This window comes from Microtus oregoni, unplaced genomic scaffold, assembly GCF_018167655.1.
Source record: "Microtus oregoni isolate MIOR12 unplaced genomic scaffold, Mior012 000031F_ref0000149, whole genome shotgun sequence".
In the NCBI taxonomy this organism is placed as follows: domain Eukaryota; kingdom Metazoa; phylum Chordata; class Mammalia; order Rodentia; family Cricetidae; genus Microtus; species Microtus oregoni.
In genome coordinates this window covers 13,551,839-13,576,740 of record NW_024543090.1, presented here as the reverse complement: position 1 = coordinate 13,576,740, position 24,902 = coordinate 13,551,839, and the positions used below count along the sequence as shown (strand labels likewise).

General features: G+C 38.4%; 2 pseudogenes; one reads left to right on the top strand and one right to left on the bottom strand.

Annotated features, from left to right (window-relative positions):
* Nucleotides 1-3,844, bottom strand: part of LOC121465517 — a 30,523-nt pseudogene extending 26,679 nt beyond the window's left edge.
* Nucleotides 1-24,902, top strand: part of LOC121465632 — a 553,860-nt pseudogene that overhangs the window by 109,522 nt on the left and 419,436 nt on the right.

Genomic DNA, 24,902 nt, shown 5'->3' with positions numbered 1-24,902 from the left:
AAACCTTGCACTAAACAAGTTAAGGGCAAACCAGAAAAATTGGGATTTTCTTGGCATTAGAGACTATAAAATAATAATGATAAAAAACACAGCAATAGAGCTACATCTGATGTTCCTGTGGAATAGGGAAAAATCCAAGGTAAACAAGAAGTATTTGCAGGAATAGGTGGCAGCTAGTATTAGAAGAGATGCAACACTTCCCGTTCTTTGATCATGGGTAAATGCAGGCCATCCACGGGGAAAAAAAAAACACAAATGCGATCTGGATTGAGGTTTAGCAATGCTTAAGTGGCAACGAGCACTTGCTGCTCTTGTGAAAAGATCCAGGTTCCATCACAGCACCCACGCTATCTGTAACTCCAGTTCCAGGGGTCTGATGTCCTCGTCTGACCTCTGGGGGTATGTAGTGCATATACATACATGTAAGCACAAACATTCATACAAAAGATGCATGAACAATTACATAATATCATTCAAAAGTCAGGCATGGTGGCTCATGCCTATAATTCCAGCACTCAAGAGGCTGAGACAGGAGGACTGCCACAAGTTCAAGGTAAAACTGGGCTACATTGTGAGACCTTCCTTCAAAAACAACAACAAAAATCACGAAGAATAAGGAGCAGAAAAATATGCTGAAAGACACTGTAAACTATTTCATCGTTAAACATGTTTAAGAAAAATGAAGAGGAAATGAAAGGAAAATTAGAGTTAGAAAAGTTTGAAAAATTAATAAAATTCATGAAGTTGATGTAAAAGAAAACTCGTGTCAGAAGAGAAAGCCAAACACAAAACAGAATGCCTTTAGTTAAATAAGAAAAAGGATAAATCAAAAAAATATTAATCACAATTGGTAAAAAAAAAAAACACACAACCAAAAGTAAATGTTAACAGAAACCTGCAAGGAAAAAAATGAAAGCATCGGAGCTGACCGAATGCTATGCATCATGTAATTCAAGAGTTTCTGAAAACACACGATCCATACATGAAGAATACACTGAGTATGTGCAAATACCAACCAAGAACGCCACACACACACACATGCAAACTCTAATAAATGAGTAGACCAGGATACAGGGGAGAGCAGGAGGGGCAGGCAGGGAGGGACAGACTGACTGGAGGGAGCTACTGATCTGGCTCTGGCTTCAGAATGACCATGAAGAAGAACGCTGCATACTAGAGTCATTAGCAATGAGCCTCATACCCTCCACTTCTTTAGTCTATGTTCAGTGTAAGTAGCTTTAAGGCTAAGATATATCTTCCTAACAAGATTTTAATCAGAAAAGAATGGAGGTAATGATTTGATTTCTTTTGTAGTATCTATCCGTTTCCTTTGAGTTCTGCCATGAGCCTGTTCCTGAGATACAGAATCTCTGTGTGCGATTAAAATGGAGTATCTTGACCCAAGGAATAAAAACAGTCATCATAAAGCTATGGCAAGTTCACCAACCTAAATGGCATTTTTGAGGGTTTCTGATGTTTCCTACTAAGAAATGAACCACTTACCATACTTGTAGCTTCTTCTGCCACACCCTCCTAGGCTTGGCTTTAATATCCTACCTACCATACTTTCATCTACCAAGCTTTTCAAGTGACTGCCGGGATTGACTTGCCACCTGCACCATTCTGGACCCCAGGGATACTATCCTAATGGAGGCGCAATCATCCTACCTGTGCAGCTTGATCTTCCTGTGTCTGCTTGAGCTCAGTGCGCAAATTACTAATGATTTTTTCCTTTTCTTGAAGCTGCTGCTTCATCAGGCTGAAATCCTTCATCTCAACCAAATTCTTGTCCAACTGAGGGGGAAAATATTTACTTAAGTAATGGGATTGGCAACTTTTAGTTCTTTTGACTTTCTCATTTGCCTTGAATACCTACCCTATTTTATACTAATTTCCACTTTAATGCAAAAAGAATTTTATTTGCCAATTTATAAAGTATCATTGAATTGCCAAAACTTTTCAGAAGAAGACAGAAGCAATAGCAATACGCTTTTCAATTTCGTTGAAAGCTAACATAGCAAAGAGACAGACCAAATAGACAGTGAGAGGAAACATGGAAATCAGTAACAATATGTAAAAACTATCCTACAAACCTTGCACTAAACAAGTTAAGGGCAAACCAGAAAAATTGGGATTTTCTTGGCATTAGAGAATATATAATAATAATGATAAAAAAGACAGCAATAGAGCTACATCTGATGTTCCTGTGAAATAGGGAAAAATCCAAGGTAAACAAGAAGTATTTGCAGGAATAGGTGGCAGCTAGTATTAGAAGAGATGCAACACTTCCCGTTCTTTGATCATGGGTAAATGCAGGCCATCCACGGGGAAAAAAAAAACACAAATGCGATCTGGATTGAGGTTTAGCAATGCTTAAGTGGCAACGAGCACTTTCTGCTCTTGTGAAAAGATCCAGGTTCCATCACAGCACCCACGCTATCTGTAACTCCAGTTCCAGGGGTCTGATGTCCTCGTCTGACCTCTGGGGGCATGTAGTGCATATACATACATGTAAGCACAAACATTCATACAAAAGATGCATGAACAATTACATAATATCATTCAAAAGTCAGGCATGGTGGCTCATGCCTATAATTCCAGCACTCAAGAGGCTGAGACAGGAGGACTGCCACAAGTTCAAGGTAAAACTGGGCTACATTGTGAGACCTTCCTTCAAAAACAACAACAAAAATCACGAAGAATAAGGAGCAGAAAAATATGCTGAAAGACACTGTAACCTATTTCATCGTTAAACATGTTTAAGAAAAATGAAGAGGAAATGAAAGGAAAATTAGAGTTAGAAAAGTTTGAAAAATTAATAAAATTCATGAAGTTGATGTAAAAGAAAACTCGTTTCAGAAGAGAAAGCCAAACACAAAACAGAATGCCTTTAGTTAAATAAGAAAAAGGATAAATCAAAAAAATATTAATCACAATTGGTAAAAAAAAAAAACACACAACCAAAAGTAAAGGTTAACAGAAACCTGCAAGGAAAAAAATGAAAGCATCGGAGCTGACCGAATGCTATGCATCATGCAATTCGAGAGTTTCTGAAAACACACGATCCATACATGAAGAATACATTGAGTATGTGCAAATACCAACCGAGAACGCCACACACACACACACATGCAAACTCTAATAAATGAGTAGACCAGGAAGCAAGGGAGAGCGGGAGGGGCAGGCAGGGAGGGACAGACTGACTGGAGGGAACTACTGATCTGGCTCTGGCTTCAGAATGACCATGAAGAAGAACGCTGCATACTAGAGTCATTAGCAATGAGCCTCATACCCTCCACTTCTTTAGTCTATGTTCAGTAAGTAGCTTTAAGGCTAAGATATATCTTCCTAACAAGATTTTAATCAGAAAAGAATGGAGGTAATGATATGATTTCTTTTGTAGTATCTATCCGTTTCCTTTGAGTTCTGCCATGAGCCTGTTCCTGAGATACAGAATCTCTGTGTGCGATTAAAATGGAGTATCTTGACCCAAGGAATAAAAACAGTCATCATAAAGCTATGGCAAGTTCACCAACCTAAATGGCATTTTTGAGGGTTTCTGATGTTTCCTACTAAGAAATGAACCACTTACCATACTTGTAGCTTCTTCTGCCACACCCTCCTAGGCTTGGCTTTAATATCCTACCTACCATACTTTCATCTACCAAGCTTTTCAAGTGACTGCCGGGATTGACTTGCCACCTGCACCATTCTGGACCCCAGGGATACTATCCTAATGGTGGCGCCATCATCCTACCTGTGCAGCTTGATCTTCCTGTGTCTGCTTGAGCTCAGTGCGCAAAGTACTAATGATTTTTTCCTTTTCTTGAAGCTGCTGCTTCATCAGGCTGAAATCCTTCATCTCAACCAAATTCTTGTTCAACTGAAGGGGAAAATATTTACTTAAGTAATGGGATTGGCAACTTTTAGTTCTTTTGACTTTCTCATTTGCCTTGAATACCTACCCTATTTTATACTAATTTCCACTTTAATGCAAAAAGAATTTTATTTGCTACTTTATAAAGTATCATTGAATTGCCAAAACTTTTCAGAAGAAGACAGAAGCAATAGCAATACGCTTTTCAATTTCGTTGAAAGCTAACATAGCAAAGAGACAGACCAAATAGACAGTGAGAGGAAACATGGAAATCAGTAACAATATGTAAAAACTATCCTACAAACCTTGCACTAAACAAGTTAAGGGCAAACCAGAAAAATTGGGATTTTCTTGGCATTAGAGAATATAAAATAATAATGATAAAAAAGACAGCAATAGAGCTACATCTGATGTTCCTGTGAAATAGGGAAAAATCCAAGGTAAACAAGAAGTGTTTGCAGGAATAGGTGGCAGCTAGTATTAGAAGAGATGCAACACTTCCCATTCTTTGATCATGGGTAAATGCAGGCCATCCACAGGAAAAAAAAAAACCCAAATGCGATCTGTATAGACGTTTAGCAATGGTTCAGTGGCAACTAGCAATTGCTGCTCTTGTGAAAAGATCCAGGTTCCATCACAGCACCCACGCTATCTGTAACTCCAGTTCCAGGGGATCTGATGTCCTCGTCTGACCTCTGGGGGTATGTAGTGCATATACATACATGTAAGCAAAAACATTCACACAAAAGATGCATGAACAATTACATAATATCATTCAAAAGTCAGGCATGGTGGCTCATGCCTATAATTCCAGCACTCAAGAGGCTGAGACAGGAGGACTGCCACAAGTTCAAGGTAAAACTGGGCTACATTGTGAGACCTTCCTTCAAAAACAACAACAAAAATCACGAAGAATAAGGAGAAGAAAAATATGCTGAAAGACACTGTAACCTATATCATCGTTAAACATGTTTAAGAAAAATGAAGAGGAAATGAAAGGAAAATTAGAGTTAGAAAAGTTTGAAAAATTAATAAAATTCATGAAGTTGATGTAAAAGAAAACTCGTGTCAGAAGAGAAAGCCAAACACAAAACAGAATGCCTTTAGTTAAATAAGAAAAAGGATAAATCAAAAAAATATTAATCACAATTGGTAAAAAAAAAAAACACACAACCAAAAGTAAAGGTTAACAGAAACCTGCAAGGAAAAAAATGAAAGCATCGGAGCTGACCGAATGCTATGCATCATGCAATTCGAGAGTTTCTGAAAACAAACGATCCATACATGAAGAATACATTGAGTATGTGCAAATACCAACCGAGAACGCCACACACACACACATGCAAACTCTAATAAATGAGTAGACCAGGAAGCAAGGGAGAGCGGGAGGGGCAGGCAGGGAGGGACAGACTGACTGGAGGGAGCTACTGATCTGGCTCTGGCTTCAGAATGACCATGAAGAAGAACGCTGCATACTAGAGTCATTAGCAATGAGCCTCATACCCTCCACTTCTTTAGTCTATGTTCAGTAAGTAGCTTTAAGGCTAAGATATATCTTCCTAACAAGATTTTAATCAGAAAAGAATGGAGGTAATGATATGATTTCTTTTGTAGTATCTATCCGTTTCCTTTGAGTTCTGCCATGAGCCTGTTCCTGAGATACAGAATCTCTGTGTGCGATTAAAATGGAGTATCTTGACCCAAGGAATAAAAACAGTCATCATAAAGCTATGGCAAGTTCACCAACCTAAATGGCATTTTTGAGGGTTTCTGATGTTTCCTACTAAGAAATGAACCACTTACCATACTTGTAGCTTCTTCTGCCACACCCTCCTAGGCTTGGCTTTAATATCCTACCTACCATACTTTCATCTACCAAGCTTTTCAAGTGACTGCCGGGATTGACTTGCCACCTGCACCATTCTGGACCCCAGGGATACTATCCTAATGGTGGCGCCATCATCCTACCTGTGCAGCTTGATCTTCCTGTGTCTGCTTGAGCTCAGTGCGCAAAGTACTAATGATTTTTTCCTTTTCTTGAAGCTGCTGCTTCATCAGGCTGAAATCCTTCATCTCAACCAAATTCTTGTTCAACTGAAGGGGAAAATATTTACTTAAGTAATGGGATTGGCAACTTTTAGTTCTTTTGACTTTCTCATTTGCCTTGAATACCTACCCTATTTTATACTAATTTCCACTTTAATGCAAAAAGAATTTTATTTGCTACTTTATAAAGTATCATTGAATTGCCAAAACTTTTCAGAAGAAGACAGAAGCAATAGCAATACGCTTTTCAATTTCGTTGAAAGCTAACATAGCAAAGAGACAGACCAAATAGACAGTGAGAGGAAACATGGAAATCAGTAACAATATGTAAAAACTATCCTACAAACCTTGCACTAAACAAGTTAAGGGCAAACCAGAAAAATTGGGATTTTCTTGGCATTAGAGAATATAAAATAATAATGATAAAAAAGACAGCAATAGAGCTACATCTGATGTTCCTGTGAAATAGGGAAAAATCCAAGGTAAACAAGAAGTGTTTGCAGGAATAGGTGGCAGCTAGTATTAGAAGAGATGCAACACTTCCCATTCTTTGATCATGGGTAAATGCAGGCCATCCACAGGAAAAAAAAAAACCCAAATGCGATCTGTATAGACGTTTAGCAATGGTTCAGTGGCAACTAGCAATTGCTGCTCTTGTGAAAAGATCCAGGTTCCATCACAGCACCCACGCTATCTGTAACTCCAGTTCCAGGGGATCTGATGTCCTCGTCTGACCTCTGGGGGTATGTAGTGCATATACATACATGTAAGCAAAAACATTCACACAAAAGATGCATGAACAATTACATAATATCATTCAAAAGTCAGGCATGGTGGCTCATGCCTATAATTCCAGCACTCAAGAGGCTGAGACAGGAGGACTGCCACAAGTTCAAGGTAAAACTGGGCTACATTGTGAGACCTTCCTTCAAAAACAACAACAAAAATCACGAAGAATAAGGAGAAGAAAAATATGCTGAAAGACACTGTAACCTATATCATCGTTAAACATGTTTAAGAAAAATGAAGAGGAAATGAAAGGAAAATTAGAGTTAGAAAAGTTTGAAAAATTAATAAAATTCATGAAGTTGATGTAAAAGAAAACTCGTGTCAGAAGAGAAAGCCAAACACAAAACAGAATGCCTTTAGTTAAATAAGAAAAAGGATAAATCAAAAAAATATTAATCACAATTGGTAAAAAAAAAAAACACACAACCAAAAGTAAAGGTTAACAGAAACCTGCAAGGAAAAAAATGAAAGCATCGGAGCTGACCGAATGCTATGCATCATGCAATTCGAGAGTTTCTGAAAACAAACGATCCATACATGAAGAATACATTGAGTATGTGCAAATACCAACCGAGAACGCCACACACACACACATGCAAACTCTAATAAATGAGTAGACCAGGAAGCAAGGGAGAGCGGGAGGGGCAGGCAGGGAGGGACAGACTGACTGGAGGGAGCTACTGATCTGGCTCTGGCTTCAGAATGACCATGAAGAAGAACGCTGCATACTAGAGTCATTAGCAATGAGCCTCATACCCTCCACTTCTTTAGTCTATGTTCAGTAAGTAGCTTTAAGGCTAAGATATATCTTCCTAACAAGATTTTAATCAGAAAAGAATGGAGGTAATGATATGATTTCTTTTGTAGTATCTATCCGTTTCCTTTGAGTTCTGCCATGAGCCTGTTCCTGAGATACAGAATCTCTGTGTGCGATTAAAATGGAGTATCTTGACCCAAGGAATAAAAACAGTCATCATAAAGCTATGGCAAGTTCACCAACCTAAATGGCATTTTTGAGGGTTTCTGATGTTTCCTACTAAGAAATGAACCACTTACCATACTTGTAGCTTCTTCTGCCACACCCTCCTAGGCTTGGCTTTAATATCCTACCTACCATACTTTCATCTACCAAGCTTTTCAAGTGACTGCCGGGATTGACTTGCCACCTGCACCATTCTGGACCCCAGGGATACTATCCTAATGGTGGCGCCATCATCCTACCTGTGCAGCTTGATCTTCCTGTGTCTGCTTGAGCTCAGTGCGCAAAGTACTAATGATTTTTTCCTTTTCTTGAAGCTGCTGCTTCATCAGGCTGAAATCCTTCATCTCAACCAAATTCTTGTTCAACTGAAGGGGAAAATATTTACTTAAGTAATGGGATTGGCAACTTTTAGTTCTTTTGACTTTCTCATTTGCCTTGAATACCTACCCTATTTTATACTAATTTCCACTTTAATGCAAAAAGAATTTTATTTGCTACTTTATAAAGTATCATTGAATTGCCAAAACTTTTCAGAAGAAGACAGAAGCAATAGCAATACGCTTTTCAATTTCGTTGAAAGCTAACATAGCAAAGAGACAGACCAAATAGACAGTGAGAGGAAACATGGAAATCAGTAACAATATGTAAAAACTATCCTACAAACCTTGCACTAAACAAGTTAAGGGCAAACCAGAAAAATTGGGATTTTCTTGGCATTAGAGAATATAAAATAATAATGATAAAAAAGACAGCAATAGAGCTACATCTGATGTTCCTGTGAAATAGGGAAAAATCCAAGGTAAACAAGAAGTGTTTGCAGGAATAGGTGGCAGCTAGTATTAGAAGAGATGCAACACTTCCCATTCTTTGATCATGGGTAAATGCAGGCCATCCACAGGAAAAAAAAAAAACCCAAATGCGATCTGTATAGACGTTTAGCAATGGTTCAGTGGCAACTAGCAATTGCTGCTCTTGTGAAAAGATCCAGGTTCCATCACAGCACCCACGCTATCTGTAACTCCAGTTCCAGGGGATCTGATGTCCTCGTCTGACCTCTGGGGGTATGTAGTGCATATACATACATGTAAGCAAAAACATTCACACAAAAGATGCATGAACAATTACATAATATCATTCAAAAGTCAGGCATGGTGGCTCATGCCTATAATTCCAGCACTCAAGAGGCTGAGACAGGAGGACTGCCACAAGTTCAAGGTAAAACTGGGCTACATTGTGAGACCTTCCTTCAAAAACAACAACAAAAATCACGAAGAATAAGGAGAAGAAAAATATGCTGAAAGACACTGTAACCTATATCATCGTTAAACATGTTTAAGAAAAATGAAGAGGAAATGAAAGGAAAATTAGAGTTAGAAAAGTTTGAAAAATTAATAAAATTCATGAAGTTGATGTAAAAGAAAACTCGTGTCAGAAGAGAAAGCCAAACACAAAACAGAATGCCTTTAGTTAAATAAGAAAAAGGATAAATCAAAAAAATATTAATCACAATTGGTAAAAAAAAAATACACAACCAAAAGTAAAGGTTAACAGAAACCTGCAAGGAAAAAAATGAAAGCATCGGAGCTGACCGAATGCTATGCATCATGCAATTCGAGAGTTTCTGAAAACACACGATCCATACATGAAGAATACATTGAGTATGTGCAAATACCAACCGAGAACGCCACACACACACACACATGCAAACTCTAATAAATGAGTAGACCAGGAAGCAAGGGAGAGCGGGAGGGGCAGGCAGGGAGGGACAGACTGACTGGAGGGAGCTACTGATCTGGCTCTGGCTTCAGAATGACCATGAAGAAGAACGCTGCATACTAGAGTCATTAGCAATGAGCCTCATACCCTCCACTTCTTTAGTCTATGTTCAGTAAGTAGCTTTAAGGCTAAGATATATCTTCCTAACAAGATTTTAATCAGAAAAGAATGGAGGTAATGATATGATTTCTTTTGTAGTATCTATCCGTTTCCTTTGAGTTCTGCCATGAGCCTGTTCCTGAGATACAGAATCTCTGTGTGCGATTAAAATGGAGTATCTTGACCCAAGGAATAAAAACAGTCATCATAAAGCTATGGCAAGTTCACCAACCTAAATGGCATTTTTGAGGGTTTCTGATGTTTCCTACTAAGAAATGAACCACTTACCATACTTGTAGCTTCTTCTGCCACACCCTCCTAGGCTTGGCTTTAATATCCTACCTACCATACTTTCATCTACCAAGCTTTTCAAGTGACTGCCGGGATTGACTTGCCACCTGCACCATTCTGGACCCCAGGGATACTATCCTAATGGAGGCGCAATCATCCTACCTGTGCAGCTTGATCTTCCTGTGTCTGCTTGAGCTCAGTGCGCAAATTACTAATGATTTTTTCCTTTTCTTGAAGCTGCTGCTTCATCAGGCTGAAATCCTTCATCTCAACCAAATTCTTGTCCAACTGAGGGGGAAAATATTTACTTAAGTAATGGGATTGGCAACTTTTAGTTCTTTTGACTTTCTCATTTGCCTTGAATACCTACCCTATTTTATACTAATTTCCACTTTAATGCAAAAAGAATTTTATTTGCCAATTTATAAAGTATCATTGAATTGCCAAAACTTTTCAGAAGAAGACAGAAGCAATAGCAATACGCTTTTCAATTTCGTTGAAAGCTAACATAGCAAAGAGACAGACCAAATAGACAGTGAGAGGAAACATGGAAATCAGTAACAATATGTAAAAACTATCCTACAAACCTTGCACTAAACAAGTTAAGGGCAAACCAGAAAAATTGGGATTTTCTTGGCATTAGAGAATATATAATAATAATGATAAAAAAGACAGCAATAGAGCTACATCTGATGTTCCTGTGAAATAGGGAAAAATCCAAGGTAAACAAGAAGTATTTGCAGGAATAGGTGGCAGCTAGTATTAGAAGAGATGCAACACTTCCCGTTCTTTGATCATGGGTAAATGCAGGCCATCCACGGGGAAAAAAAAAACACAAATGCGATCTGGATTGAGGTTTAGCAATGCTTAAGTGGCAACGAGCACTTTCTGCTCTTGTGAAAAGATCCAGGTTCCATCACAGCACCCACGCTATCTGTAACTCCAGTTCCAGGGGTCTGATGTCCTCGTCTGACCTCTGGGGGCATGTAGTGCATATACATACATGTAAGCACAAACATTCATACAAAAGATGCATGAACAATTACATAATATCATTCAAAAGTCAGGCATGGTGGCTCATGCCTATAATTCCAGCACTCAAGAGGCTGAGACAGGAGGACTGCCACAAGTTCAAGGTAAAACTGGGCTACATTGTGAGACCTTCCTTCAAAAACAACAACAAAAATCACGAAGAATAAGGAGCAGAAAAATATGCTGAAAGACACTGTAACCTATTTCATCGTTAAACATGTTTAAGAAAAATGAAGAGGAAATGAAAGGAAAATTAGAGTTAGAAAAGTTTGAAAAATTAATAAAATTCATGAAGTTGATGTAAAAGAAAACTCGTTTCAGAAGAGAAAGCCAAACACAAAACAGAATGCCTTTAGTTAAATAAGAAAAAGGATAAATCAAAAAAATATTAATCACAATTGGTAAAAAAAAAAAACACACAACCAAAAGTAAAGGTTAACAGAAACCTGCAAGGAAAAAAATGAAAGCATCGGAGCTGACCGAATGCTATGCATCATGCAATTCGAGAGTTTCTGAAAACACACGATCCATACATGAAGAATACATTGAGTATGTGCAAATACCAACCGAGAACGCCACACACACACACACATGCAAACTCTAATAAATGAGTAGACCAGGAAGCAAGGGAGAGCGGGAGGGGCAGGCAGGGAGGGACAGACTGACTGGAGGGAACTACTGATCTGGCTCTGGCTTCAGAATGACCATGAAGAAGAACGCTGCATACTAGAGTCATTAGCAATGAGCCTCATACCCTCCACTTCTTTAGTCTATGTTCAGTAAGTAGCTTTAAGGCTAAGATATATCTTCCTAACAAGATTTTAATCAGAAAAGAATGGAGGTAATGATATGATTTCTTTTGTAGTATCTATCCGTTTCCTTTGAGTTCTGCCATGAGCCTGTTCCTGAGATACAGAATCTCTGTGTGCGATTAAAATGGAGTATCTTGACCCAAGGAATAAAAACAGTCATCATAAAGCTATGGCAAGTTCACCAACCTAAATGGCATTTTTGAGGGTTTCTGATGTTTCCTACTAAGAAATGAACCACTTACCATACTTGTAGCTTCTTCTGCCACACCCTCCTAGGCTTGGCTTTAATATCCTACCTACCATACTTTCATCTACCAAGCTTTTCAAGTGACTGCCGGGATTGACTTGCCACCTGCACCATTCTGGACCCCAGGGATACTATCCTAATGGTGGCGCCATCATCCTACCTGTGCAGCTTGATCTTCCTGTGTCTGCTTGAGCTCAGTGCGCAAAGTACTAATGATTTTTTCCTTTTCTTGAAGCTGCTGCTTCATCAGGCTGAAATCCTTCATCTCAACCAAATTCTTGTTCAACTGAAGGGGAAAATATTTACTTAAGTAATGGGATTGGCAACTTTTAGTTCTTTTGACTTTCTCATTTGCCTTGAATACCTACCCTATTTTATACTAATTTCCACTTTAATGCAAAAAGAATTTTATTTGCTACTTTATAAAGTATCATTGAATTGCCAAAACTTTTCAGAAGAAGACAGAAGCAATAGCAATACGCTTTTCAATTTCGTTGAAAGCTAACATAGCAAAGAGACAGACCAAATAGACAGTGAGAGGAAACATGGAAATCAGTAACAATATGTAAAAACTATCCTACAAACCTTGCACTAAACAAGTTAAGGGCAAACCAGAAAAATTGGGATTTTCTTGGCATTAGAGAATATAAAATAATAATGATAAAAAAGACAGCAATAGAGCTACATCTGATGTTCCTGTGAAATAGGGAAAAATCCAAGGTAAACAAGAAGTGTTTGCAGGAATAGGTGGCAGCTAGTATTAGAAGAGATGCAACACTTCCCATTCTTTGATCATGGGTAAATGCAGGCCATCCACAGGAAAAAAAAAAACCCAAATGCGATCTGTATAGACGTTTAGCAATGGTTCAGTGGCAACTAGCAATTGCTGCTCTTGTGAAAAGATCCAGGTTCCATCACAGCACCCACGCTATCTGTAACTCCAGTTCCAGGGGATCTGATGTCCTCGTCTGACCTCTGGGGGTATGTAGTGCATATACATACATGTAAGCAAAAACATTCACACAAAAGATGCATGAACAATTACATAATATCATTCAAAAGTCAGGCATGGTGGCTCATGCCTATAATTCCAGCACTCAAGAGGCTGAGACAGGAGGACTGCCACAAGTTCAAGGTAAAACTGGGCTACATTGTGAGACCTTCCTTCAAAAACAACAACAAAAATCACGAAGAATAAGGAGAAGAAAAATATGCTGAAAGACACTGTAACCTATATCATCGTTAAACATGTTTAAGAAAAATGAAGAGGAAATGAAAGGAAAATTAGAGTTAGAAAAGTTTGAAAAATTAATAAAATTCATGAAGTTGATGTAAAAGAAAACTCGTGTCAGAAGAGAAAGCCAAACACAAAACAGAATGCCTTTAGTTAAATAAGAAAAAGGATAAATCAAAAAAATATTAATCACAATTGGTAAAAAAAAAAAACACACAACCAAAAGTAAAGGTTAACAGAAACCTGCAAGGAAAAAAATGAAAGCATCGGAGCTGACCGAATGCTATGCATCATGCAATTCGAGAGTTTCTGAAAACAAACGATCCATACATGAAGAATACATTGAGTATGTGCAAATACCAACCGAGAACGCCACACACACACACATGCAAACTCTAATAAATGAGTAGACCAGGAAGCAAGGGAGAGCGGGAGGGGCAGGCAGGGAGGGACAGACTGACTGGAGGGAGCTACTGATCTGGCTCTGGCTTCAGAATGACCATGAAGAAGAACGCTGCATACTAGAGTCATTAGCAATGAGCCTCATACCCTCCACTTCTTTAGTCTATGTTCAGTAAGTAGCTTTAAGGCTAAGATATATCTTCCTAACAAGATTTTAATCAGAAAAGAATGGAGGTAATGATATGATTTCTTTTGTAGTATCTATCCGTTTCCTTTGAGTTCTGCCATGAGCCTGTTCCTGAGATACAGAATCTCTGTGTGCGATTAAAATGGAGTATCTTGACCCAAGGAATAAAAACAGTCATCATAAAGCTATGGCAAGTTCACCAACCTAAATGGCATTTTTGAGGGTTTCTGATGTTTCCTACTAAGAAATGAACCACTTACCATACTTGTAGCTTCTTCTGCCACACCCTCCTAGGCTTGGCTTTAATATCCTACCTACCATACTTTCATCTACCAAGCTTTTCAAGTGACTGCCGGGATTGACTTGCCACCTGCACCATTCTGGACCCCAGGGATACTATCCTAATGGTGGCGCCATCATCCTACCTGTGCAGCTTGATCTTCCTGTGTCTGCTTGAGCTCAGTGCGCAAAGTACTAATGATTTTTTCCTTTTCTTGAAGCTGCTGCTTCATCAGGCTGAAATCCTTCATCTCAACCAAATTCTTGTTCAACTGAAGGGGAAAATATTTACTTAAGTAATGGGATTGGCAACTTTTAGTTCTTTTGACTTTCTCATTTGCCTTGAATACCTACCCTATTTTATACTAATTTCCACTTTAATGCAAAAAGAATTTTATTTGCTACTTTATAAAGTATCATTGAATTGCCAAAACTTTTCAGAAGAAGACAGAAGCAATAGCAATACGCTTTTCAATTTCGTTGAAAGCTAACATAGCAAAGAGACAGACCAAATAGACAGTGAGAGGAAACATGGAAATCAGTAACAATATGTAAAAACTATCCTACAAACCTTGCACTAAACAAGTTAAGGGCAAACCAGAAAAATTGGGATTTTCTTGGCATTAGAGAATATAAAATAATAATGATAAAAAAGACAGCAATAGAGCTACATCTGATGTTCCTGTGAAATAGGGAAAAATCCAAGGTAAACAAGAAGTGTTTGCAGGAATAGGTGGCAGCTAGTATTAGAAGAGATGCAACACTTCCCATTCTTTGATCATGGGTAAATGCAGGCCATCCACAGGAAAAAAAAAAACCCAAATGCGATCTGTATAGACGTTTAGCAATGGTTCAGTGGCAACTAGCAATTGCTGCTCTTGTGAAAAGATCCAGGTTCCATCACAGCACCCACGCTATCTGTAACTCCAGTTCCAGGGGATCTGATGTCCTCGTCTGACCTCTGGGGGTATGTAGTGCATATACATACATGTAAGCAAAAACATTCACACAAAAGATGCATGAACAATTACATAATATCATTCAAAAGTCAGGCATGGTGGCTCATGCCTATAATTCCAGCACTCAAGAGGCTGAGACAGGAGGACTGCCACAAGTTCAAGGTAAAACTGGGCTACATTGTGAGACCTTCCTTCAAAAACAACAACAAAAATCACGAAGAATAAGGAGAAGAAAAATATGCTGAAAGACACTGTAACCTATATCATCGTTAAACATGTTTAAGAAAAATGAAGAGGAAATGAAAGGAAAATTAGAGTTAGAAAAGTTTGAAAAATTAATAAAATTCATGAAGTTGATGTAAAAGAAAACTCGTGTCAGAAGAGAAAGCCAAACACAAAACAGAATGCCTTTAGTTAAATAAGAAAAAGGATAAATCAAAAAAATATTAATCACAATTGGTAAAAAAAAAAAACACACAACCAAAAGTAAAGGTTAACAGAAACCTGCAAGGAAAAAAATGAAAGCATCGGAGCTGACCGAATGCTATGCATCATGCAATTCGAGAGTTTCTGAAAACAAACGATCCATACATGAAGAATACATTGAGTATGTGCAAATACCAACCGAGAACGCCACACACACACACATGCAAACTCTAATAAATGAGTAGACCAGGAAGCAAGGGAGAGCGGGAGGGGCAGGCAGGGAGGGACAGACTGACTGGAGGGAGCTACTGATCTGGCTCTGGCTTCAGAATGACCATGAAGAAGAACGCTGCATACTAGAGTCATTAGCAATGAGCCTCATACCCTCCACTTCTTTAGTCTATGTTCAGTAAGTAGCTTTAAGGCTAAGATATATCTTCCTAACAAGATTTTAATCAGAAAAGAATGGAGGTAATGATATGATTTCTTTTGTAGTATCTATCCGTTTCCTTTGAGTTCTGCCATGAGCCTGTTCCTGAGATACAGAATCTCTGTGTGCGATTAAAATGGAGTATCTTGACCCAAGGAATAAAAACAGTCATCATAAAGCTATGGCAAGTTCACCAACCTAAATGGCATTTTTGAGGGTTTCTGATGTTTCCTACTAAGAAATGAACCACTTACCATACTTGTAGCTTCTTCTGCCACACCCTCCTAGGCTTGGCTTTAATATCCTACCTACCATACTTTCATCTACCAAGCTTTTCAAGTGACTGCCGGGATTGACTTGCCACCTGCACCATTCTGGACCCCAGGGATACTATCCTAATGGTGGCGCCATCATCCTACCTGTGCAGCTTGATCTTCCTGTGTCTGCTTGAGCTCAGTGCGCAAAGTACTAATGATTTTTTCCTTTTCTTGAAGCTGCTGCTTCATCAGGCTGAAATCCTTCATCTCAACCAAATTCTTGTTCAACTGAAGGGGAAAATATTTACTTAAGTAATGGGATTGGCAACTTTTAGTTCTTTTGACTTTCTCATTTGCCTTGAATACCTACCCTATTTTATACTAATTTCCACTTTAATGCAAAAAGAATTTTATTTGCTACTTTATAAAGTATCATTGAATTGCCAAAACTTTTCAGAAGAAGACAGAAGCAATAGCAATACGCTTTTCAATTTCGTTGAAAGCTAACATAGCAAAGAGACAGACCAAATAGACAGTGAGAGGAAACATGGAAATCAGTAACAATATGTAAAAACTATCCTACAAACCTTGCACTAAACAAGTTAAGGGCAAACCAGAAAAATTGGGATTTTCTTGGCATTAGAGAATATAAAATAATAATGATAAAAAAGACAGCAATAGAGCTACATCTGATGTTCCTGTGAAATAGGGAAAAATCCAAGGTAAACAAGAAGTGTTTGCAGGAATAGGTGGCAGCTAGTATTAGAAGAGATGCAACACTTCCCATTCTTTGATCATGGGTAAATGCAGGCCATCCACAGGAAAAAAAAAAAACCCAAATGCGATCTGTATAGACGTTTAGCAATGGTTCAGTGGCAACTAGCAATTGCTGCTCTTGTGAAAAGATCCAGGTTCCATCACAGCACCCACGCTATCTGTAACTCCAGTTCCAGGGGATCTGATGTCCTCGTCTGACCTCTGGGGGTATGTAGTGCATATACATACATGTAAGCAAAAACATTCACACAAAAGATGCATGAACAATTACATAATATCATTCAAAAGTCAGGCATGGTGGCTCATGCCTATAATTCCAGCACTCAAGAGGCTGAGACAGGAGGACTGCCACAAGTTCAAGGTAAAACTGGGCTACATTGTGAGACCTTCCTTCAAAAACAACAACAAAAATCACGAAGAATAAGGAGAAGAAAAATATGCTGAAAGACACTGTAACCTATATCATCGTTAAACATGTTTAAGAAAAATGAAGAGGAAATGAAAGGAAAATTAGAGTTAGAAAAGTTTGAAAAATTAATAAAATTCATGAAGTTGATGTAAAAGAAAACTCGTGTCAGAAGAGAAAGCCAAACACAAAACAGAATGCCTTTAGTTAAATAAGAAAAAGGATAAATCAAAAAAATATTAATCACAATTGGTAAAAAAAAAATACACAACCAAAAGTAAAGGTTAACAGAAACCTGCAAGGAAAAAAATGAAAGCATCGGAGCTGACCGAATGCTATGCATCATGCAATTCGAGAGTTTCTGAAAACACACGATCCATACATGAAGAATACATTGAGTATGTGCAAATACCAACCGAGAACGCCACACACACACACACATGCAAACTCTAATAAATGAGTAGACCAGGAAGCAAGGGAGAGCGGGAGGGGCAGGCAGGGAGGGACAGACTGACTGGAGGGAGCTACTGATCTGGCTCTGGCTTCAGAATGACCATGAAGAAGAACGCTGCATACTAGAGTCATTAGCAATGAGCCTCATACCCTCCACTTCTTTAGTCTATGTTCAGTAAGTAGCTTTAAGGCTAAGATATATCTTCCTAACAAGATTTTAATCAGAAAAGAATGGAGGTAATGATATGATTTCTTTTGTAGTATCTATCCGTTTCCTTTGAGTTCTGCCATGAGCCTGTTCCTGAGATACAGAATCTCTGTGTGCGATTAAAATGGAGTATCTTGACCCAAGGAATAAAAACAGTCATCATAAAGCTATGGCAAGTTCACCAACCTAAATGGCATTTTTGAGGGTTTCTGATGTTTCCTACTAAGAAATGAACCACTTACCATACTTGTAGCTTCTTCTGCCACACCCTCCTAGGCTTGGCTTTAATATCCTACCTACCATACTTTCATCTACCAAGCTTTTCAAGTGACTGCCGGGATTGACTTGCCACCTGCACCATTCTGGACCCCAGGGATACTATCCTAATGGTGGCGCCATCATCCTACCTGTGCAGCTTGATCTTCCTGTGTCTGCTTGAGCTCAGTGCGCAAAGTACTAATGATTTTTTCCTTTTCTTGAAGCTGCTGCTTCATCAGGCTGAAATCCTTCATCTCAACCAAATTCTTGTTCAACTGAAGGGGAAAATATTTACTTAAGTAATGGGATTGGCAACTTTTAGTTCTTTTGACTTTCTCATTTGCCTTGAATACCTACCCTATTTTATACTAATTTCCACTTTAATGCAAAAAGAATTTTATTTGCTACTTTATAAAGTATCATTGAATTGCCAAAACTTTTCAGAAGAAGACAGAAGCAATAGCAATACGCTTTTCAATTTCGTTGAAAGCTAACATAGCAAAGAGACAGACCAAATAGACAGTGAGAGGAAACATGGAAATCAGTAACAATATGTAAAAACTATCCTACAAACCTTGCACTAAACAAGTTAAGGGCAAACCAGAAAAATTGGGATTTTCTTGGCATTAGAGAATATAAAATAATAATGATAAAAAAGACAGCAATAGAGCTACATCTGATGTTCCTGTGAAATAGGGAAAAATCCAAGGTAAACAAGAAGTATTTGCAGGAATAGGTGGCAGCTAGTATTAGAAGAGATGCAACACTTCCCGTTCTTTGATCATGGGTAAATGCAGGCCATCCACGGGGAAAAAAAAAACACAAATGCGATCTGGATTGAGGTTTAGCAATGCTTAAGTGGCAACGAGCACTTTCTGCTCTTGTGAAAAGATCCAGGTTCCATCACAGCACCCACGCTATCTGTAACTCCAGTTCCAGGGGTCTGATGTCCTCGTCTGACCTCTGGGGGTATGTAGTGCATATACATACATGTAAGCACAAACATTCATACAAAAGATGCATGAACAATTACATAATATCATTCAAAAGTCAGGCATGGTGGCTCATGCCTATAATTCCAGCACTCAAGAGGCTGAGACAGGAGGACTGCCACAAGTTCAAGGTAAAACTGGGCTACATTGTGAGACCTTCCTTCAAAAACAACAACAAAAATCACGAAGAATAAGGAGCAGAAAAATATGCTGAAAGACACTGTAACCTATTTCATCGTTAAACATGTTTAAGAAAAATGAAGAGGAAATGAAAGGAAAATTAGAGTTAGAAAAGTTTGAAAAATTAATAAAATTCATGAAGTTGATGTAAAAGAAAACTCGTTTCAGAAGAGAAAGCCAAACACAAAACAGAATGCCTTTAGTTAAATAAGAAAAAGGATAAATCAAAAAAATATTAATCACAATTGGTAAAAAAAAAAACACACAACCAAAAGTAAAGGTTAACAGAAACCTGCAAGGAAAAAAATGAAAGCATCGGAGCTGACCGAATGCTATGCATCATGCAATTCGAGAGTTTCTGAAAACACACGATCCATACATGAAGAATACATTGAGTATGTGCAAATACCAACCGAGAACGCCACACACACACACACATGCAAACTCTAATAAATGAGTAGACCAGGAAGCAAGGGAGAGCGGGAGGGGCAGGCAGGGAGGGACAGACTGACTGGAGGGAACTACTGATCTGGCTCTGGCTTCAGAATGACCATGAAGAAGAACGCTGCATACTAGAGTCATTAGCAATGAGCCTCATACCCTCCACTTCTTTAGTCTATGTTCAGTAAGTAGCTTTAAGGCTAAGATATATCTTCCTAACAAGATTTTAATCAGAAAAGAATGGAGGTAATGATATGATTTCTTTTGTAGTATCTATCCGTTTCCTTTGAGTTCTGCCATGAGCCTGTTCCTGAGATACAGAATCTCTGTGTGCGATTAAAATGGAGTATCTTGACCCAAGGAATAAAAACAGTCATCATAAAGCTATGGCAAGTTCACCAACCTAAATGGCATTTTTGAGGGTTTCTGATGTTTCCTACTAAGAAATGAACCACTTACCATACTTGTAGCTTCTTCTGCCACACCCTCCTAGGCTTGGCTTTAATATCCTACCTACCATACTTTCATCTACCAAGCTTTTCAAGTGACTGCCGGGATTGACTTGCCACCTGCACCATTCTGGACCCCAGGGATACTATCCTAATGGTGGCGCCATCATCCTACCTGTGCAGCTTGATCTTCCTGTGTCTGCTTGAGCTCAGTGCGCAAAGTACTAATGATTTTTTCCTTTTCTTGAAGCTGCTGCTTCATCAGGCTGAAATCCTTCATCTCAACCAAATTCTTGTTCAACTGAAGGGGAAAATATTTACTTAAGTAATGGGATTGGCAACTTTTAGTTCTTTTGACTTTCTCATTTGCCTTGAATACCTACCCTATTTTATACTAATTTCCACTTTAATGCAAAAAGAATTTTATTTGCTACTTTATAAAGTATCATTGAATTGCCAAAACTTTTCAGAAGAAGACAGAAGCAATAGCAATACGCTTTTCAATTTCGTTGAAAGCTAACATAGCAAAGAGACAGACCAAATAGACAGTGAGAGGAAACATGGAAATCAGTAACAATATGTAAAAACTATCCTACAAACCTTGCACTAAACAAGTTAAGGGCAAACCAGAAAAATTGGGATTTTCTTGGCATTAGAGAATATAAAATAATAATGATAAAAAAGACAGCAATAGAGCTACATCTGATGTTCCTGTGAAATAGGGAAAAATCCAAGGTAAACAAGAAGTGTTTGCAGGAATAGGTGGCAGCTAGTATTAGAAGAGATGCAACACTTCCCATTCTTTGATCATGGGTAAATGCAGGCCATCCACAGGAAAAAAAAAAAACCCAAATGCGATCTGTATAGACGTTTAGCAATGGTTCAGTGGCAACTAGCAATTGCTGCTCTTGTGAAAAGATCCAGGTTCCATCACAGCACCCACGCTATCTGTAACTCCAGTTCCAGGGGATCTGATGTCCTCGTCTGACCTCTGGGGGTATGTAGTGCATATACATACATGTAAGCAAAAACATTCACACAAAAGATGCATGAACAATTACATAATATCATTCAAAAGTCAGGCATGGTGGCTCATGCCTATAATTCCAGCACTCAAGAGGCTGAGACAGGAGGACTGCCACAAGTTCAAGGTAAAACTGGGCTACATTGTGAGACCTTCCTTCAAAAACAACAACAAAAATCACGAAGAATAAGGAGAAGAAAAATATGCTGAAAGACACTGTAACCTATATCATCGTTAAACATGTTTAAGAAAAATGAAGAGGAAATGAAAGGAAAATTAGAGTTAGAAAAGTTTGAAAAATTAATAAAATTCATGAAGTTGATGTAAAAGAAAACTCGTGTCAGAAGAGAAAGCCAAACACAAAACAGAATGCCTTTAGTTAAATAAGAAAAAGGATAAATCAAAAAAATATTAATCACAATTGGTAAAAAAAAAATACACAACCAAAAGTAAAGGTTAACAGAAACCTGCAAGGAAAAAAATGAAAGCATCGGAGCTGACCGAATGCTATGCATCATGCAATTCGAGAGTTTCTGAAAACAAACGATCCATACATGAAGAATACATTGAGTATGTGCAAATACCAACCGAGAACGCCACACACACACACATGCAAACTCTAATAAATGAGTAGACCAGGAAGCAAGGGAGAGCGGGAGGGGCAGGCAGGGAGGGACAGACTGACTGGAGGGAGCTACTGATCTGGCTCTGGCTTCAGAATGACCATGAAGAAGAACGCTGCATACTAGAGTCATTAGCAATGAGCCTCATACCCTCCACTTCTTTAGTCTATGTTCAGTAAGTAGCTTTAAGGCTAAGATATATCTTCCTAACAAGATTTTAATCAGAAAAGAATGGAGGTAATGATATGATTTCTTTTGTAGTATCTATCCGTTTCCTTTGAGTTCTGCCATGAGCCTGTTCCTGAGATACAGAATCTCTGTGTGCGATTAAAATGGAGTATCTTGACCCAAGGAATAAAAACAGTCATCATAAAGCTATGGCAAGTTCACCAACCTAAATGGCATTTTTGAGGGTTTCTGATGTTTCCTACTAAGAAATGAACCACTTACCATACTTGTAGCTTCTTCTGCCACACCCTCCTAGGCTTGGCTTTAATATCCTACCTACCATACTTTCATCTACCAAGCTTTTCAAGTGACTGCCGGGATTGACTTGCCACCTGCACCATTCTGGACCCCAGGGATACTATCCTAATGGTGGCGCCATCATCCTACCTGTGCAGCTTGATCTTCCTGTGTCTGCTTGAGCTCAGTGCGCAAAGTACTAATGATTTTTTCCTTTTCTTGAAGCTGCTGCTTCATCAGGCTGAAATCCTTCATCTCAACCAAATTCTTGTTCAACTGAAGGGGAAAATATTTACTTAAGTAATGGGATTGGCAACTTTTAGTTCTTTTGACTTTCTCATTTGCCTTGAATACCTACCCTATTTTATACTAATTTCCACTTTAATGCAAAAAGAATTTTATTTGCTACTTTATAAAGTATCATTGAATTGCCAAAACTTTTCAGAAGAAGACAGAAGCAATAGCAATACGCTTTTCAATTTCGTTGAAAGCTAACATAGCAAAGAGACAGACCAAATAGACAGTGAGAGGAAACATGGAAATCAGTAACAATATGTAAAAACTATCCTACAAACCTTGCACTAAACAAGTTAAGGGCAAACCAGAAAAATTGGGATTTTCTTGGCATTAGAGAATATAAAATAATAATGATAAAAAAGACAGCAATAGAGCTACATCTGATGTTCCTGTGAAATAGGGAAAAATCCAAGGTAAACAAGAAGTGTTTGCAGGAATAGGTGGCAGCTAGTATTAGAAGAGATGCAACACTTCCCATTCTTTGATCATGGGTAAATGCAGGCCATCCACAGGAAAAAAAAAAAACCCAAATGCGATCTGTATAGACGTTTAGCAATGGTTCAGTGGCAACTAGCAATTGCTGCTCTTGTGAAAAGATCCAGGTTCCATCACAGCACCCACGCTATCTGTAACTCCAGTTCCAGGGGATCTGATGTCCTCGTCTGACCTCTGGGGGTATGTAGTGCATATACATACATGTAAGCAAAAACATTCACACAAAAGATGCATGAACAATTACATAATATCATTCAAAAGTCAGGCATGGTGGCTCATGCCTATAATTCCAGCACTCAAGAGGCTGAGACAGGAGGACTGCCACAAGTTCAAGGTAAAACTGGGCTACATTGTGAGACCTTCCTTCAAAAACAACAACAAAAATCACGAAGAATAAGGAGAAGAAAAATATGCTGAAAGACACTGTAACCTATATCATCGTTAAACATGTTTAAGAAAAATGAAGAGGAAATGAAAGGAAAATTAGAGTTAGAAAAGTTTGAAAAATTAATAAAATTCATGAAGTTGATGTAAAAGAAAACTCGTTTCAGAAGAGAAAGCCAAACACAAAACAGAATGCCTTTAGTTAAATAAGAAAAAGGATAAATCAAAAAAATATTAATCACAATTGGTAAAAAAAATACACAACCAAAAGTAAAGGTTAACAGAAACCTGCAAGGAAAAAAATGAAAGCATCGGAGCTGACCGAATGCTATGCATCATGCAATTCGAGAGTTTCTGAAAACACACGATCCATACATGAAGAATACATTGAGTATGTGCAAATACCAACCGAGAACGCCACACACACACACACACATGCAAACTCTAATAAATGAGTAGACCAGGAAGCAAGGGAGAGCGGGAGGGGCAGGCAGGGAGGGACAGACTGACTGGAGGGAACTACTGATCTGGCTCTGGCTTCAGAATGACCATGATGAAGAACGCTGCATACTAGAGTCATTAGCAATGAGCCTCATACCCTCCACTTCTTTAGTCTATGTTCAGTAAGTAGCTTTAAGGCTAAGATATATCTTCCTAACAAGATTTTAATCAGAAAAGAATGGAGGTAATGATATGATTTCTTTTGTAGTATCTATCCGTTTCCTTTGAGTTCTGCCATGAGCCTGTTCCTGAGATACAGAATCTCTGTGTGCGATTAAAATGGAGTATCTTGACCCAAGGAATAAAAACAGTCATCATAAAGCTATGGCAAGTTCACCAACCTAAATGGCATTTTTGAGGGTTTCTGATGTTTCCTACTAAGAAATGAACCACTTACCATACTTGTAGCTTCTTCTGCCACACCCTCCTAGGCTTGGCTTTAATATCCTACCTACCATACTTTCATCTACCAAGCTTTTCAAGTGACTGCCGGGATTGACTTGCCACCTGCACCATTCTGGACCCCAGGGATACTATCCTAATGGTGGCGCCATCATCCTACCTGTGCAGCTTGATCTTCCTGTGTCTGCTTGAGCTCAGTGCGCAAAGTACTAATGATTTTTTCCTTTTCTTGAAGCTGCTGCTTCATCAGGCTGAAATCCTTCATCTCAACCAAATTCTTGTTCAACTGAAGGGGAAAATATTTACTTAAGTAATGGGATTGGCAACTTTTAGTTCTTTTGACTTTCTCATTTGCCTTGAATACCTACCCTATTTTATACTAATTTCCACTTTAATGCAAAAAGAATTTTATTTGCTACTTT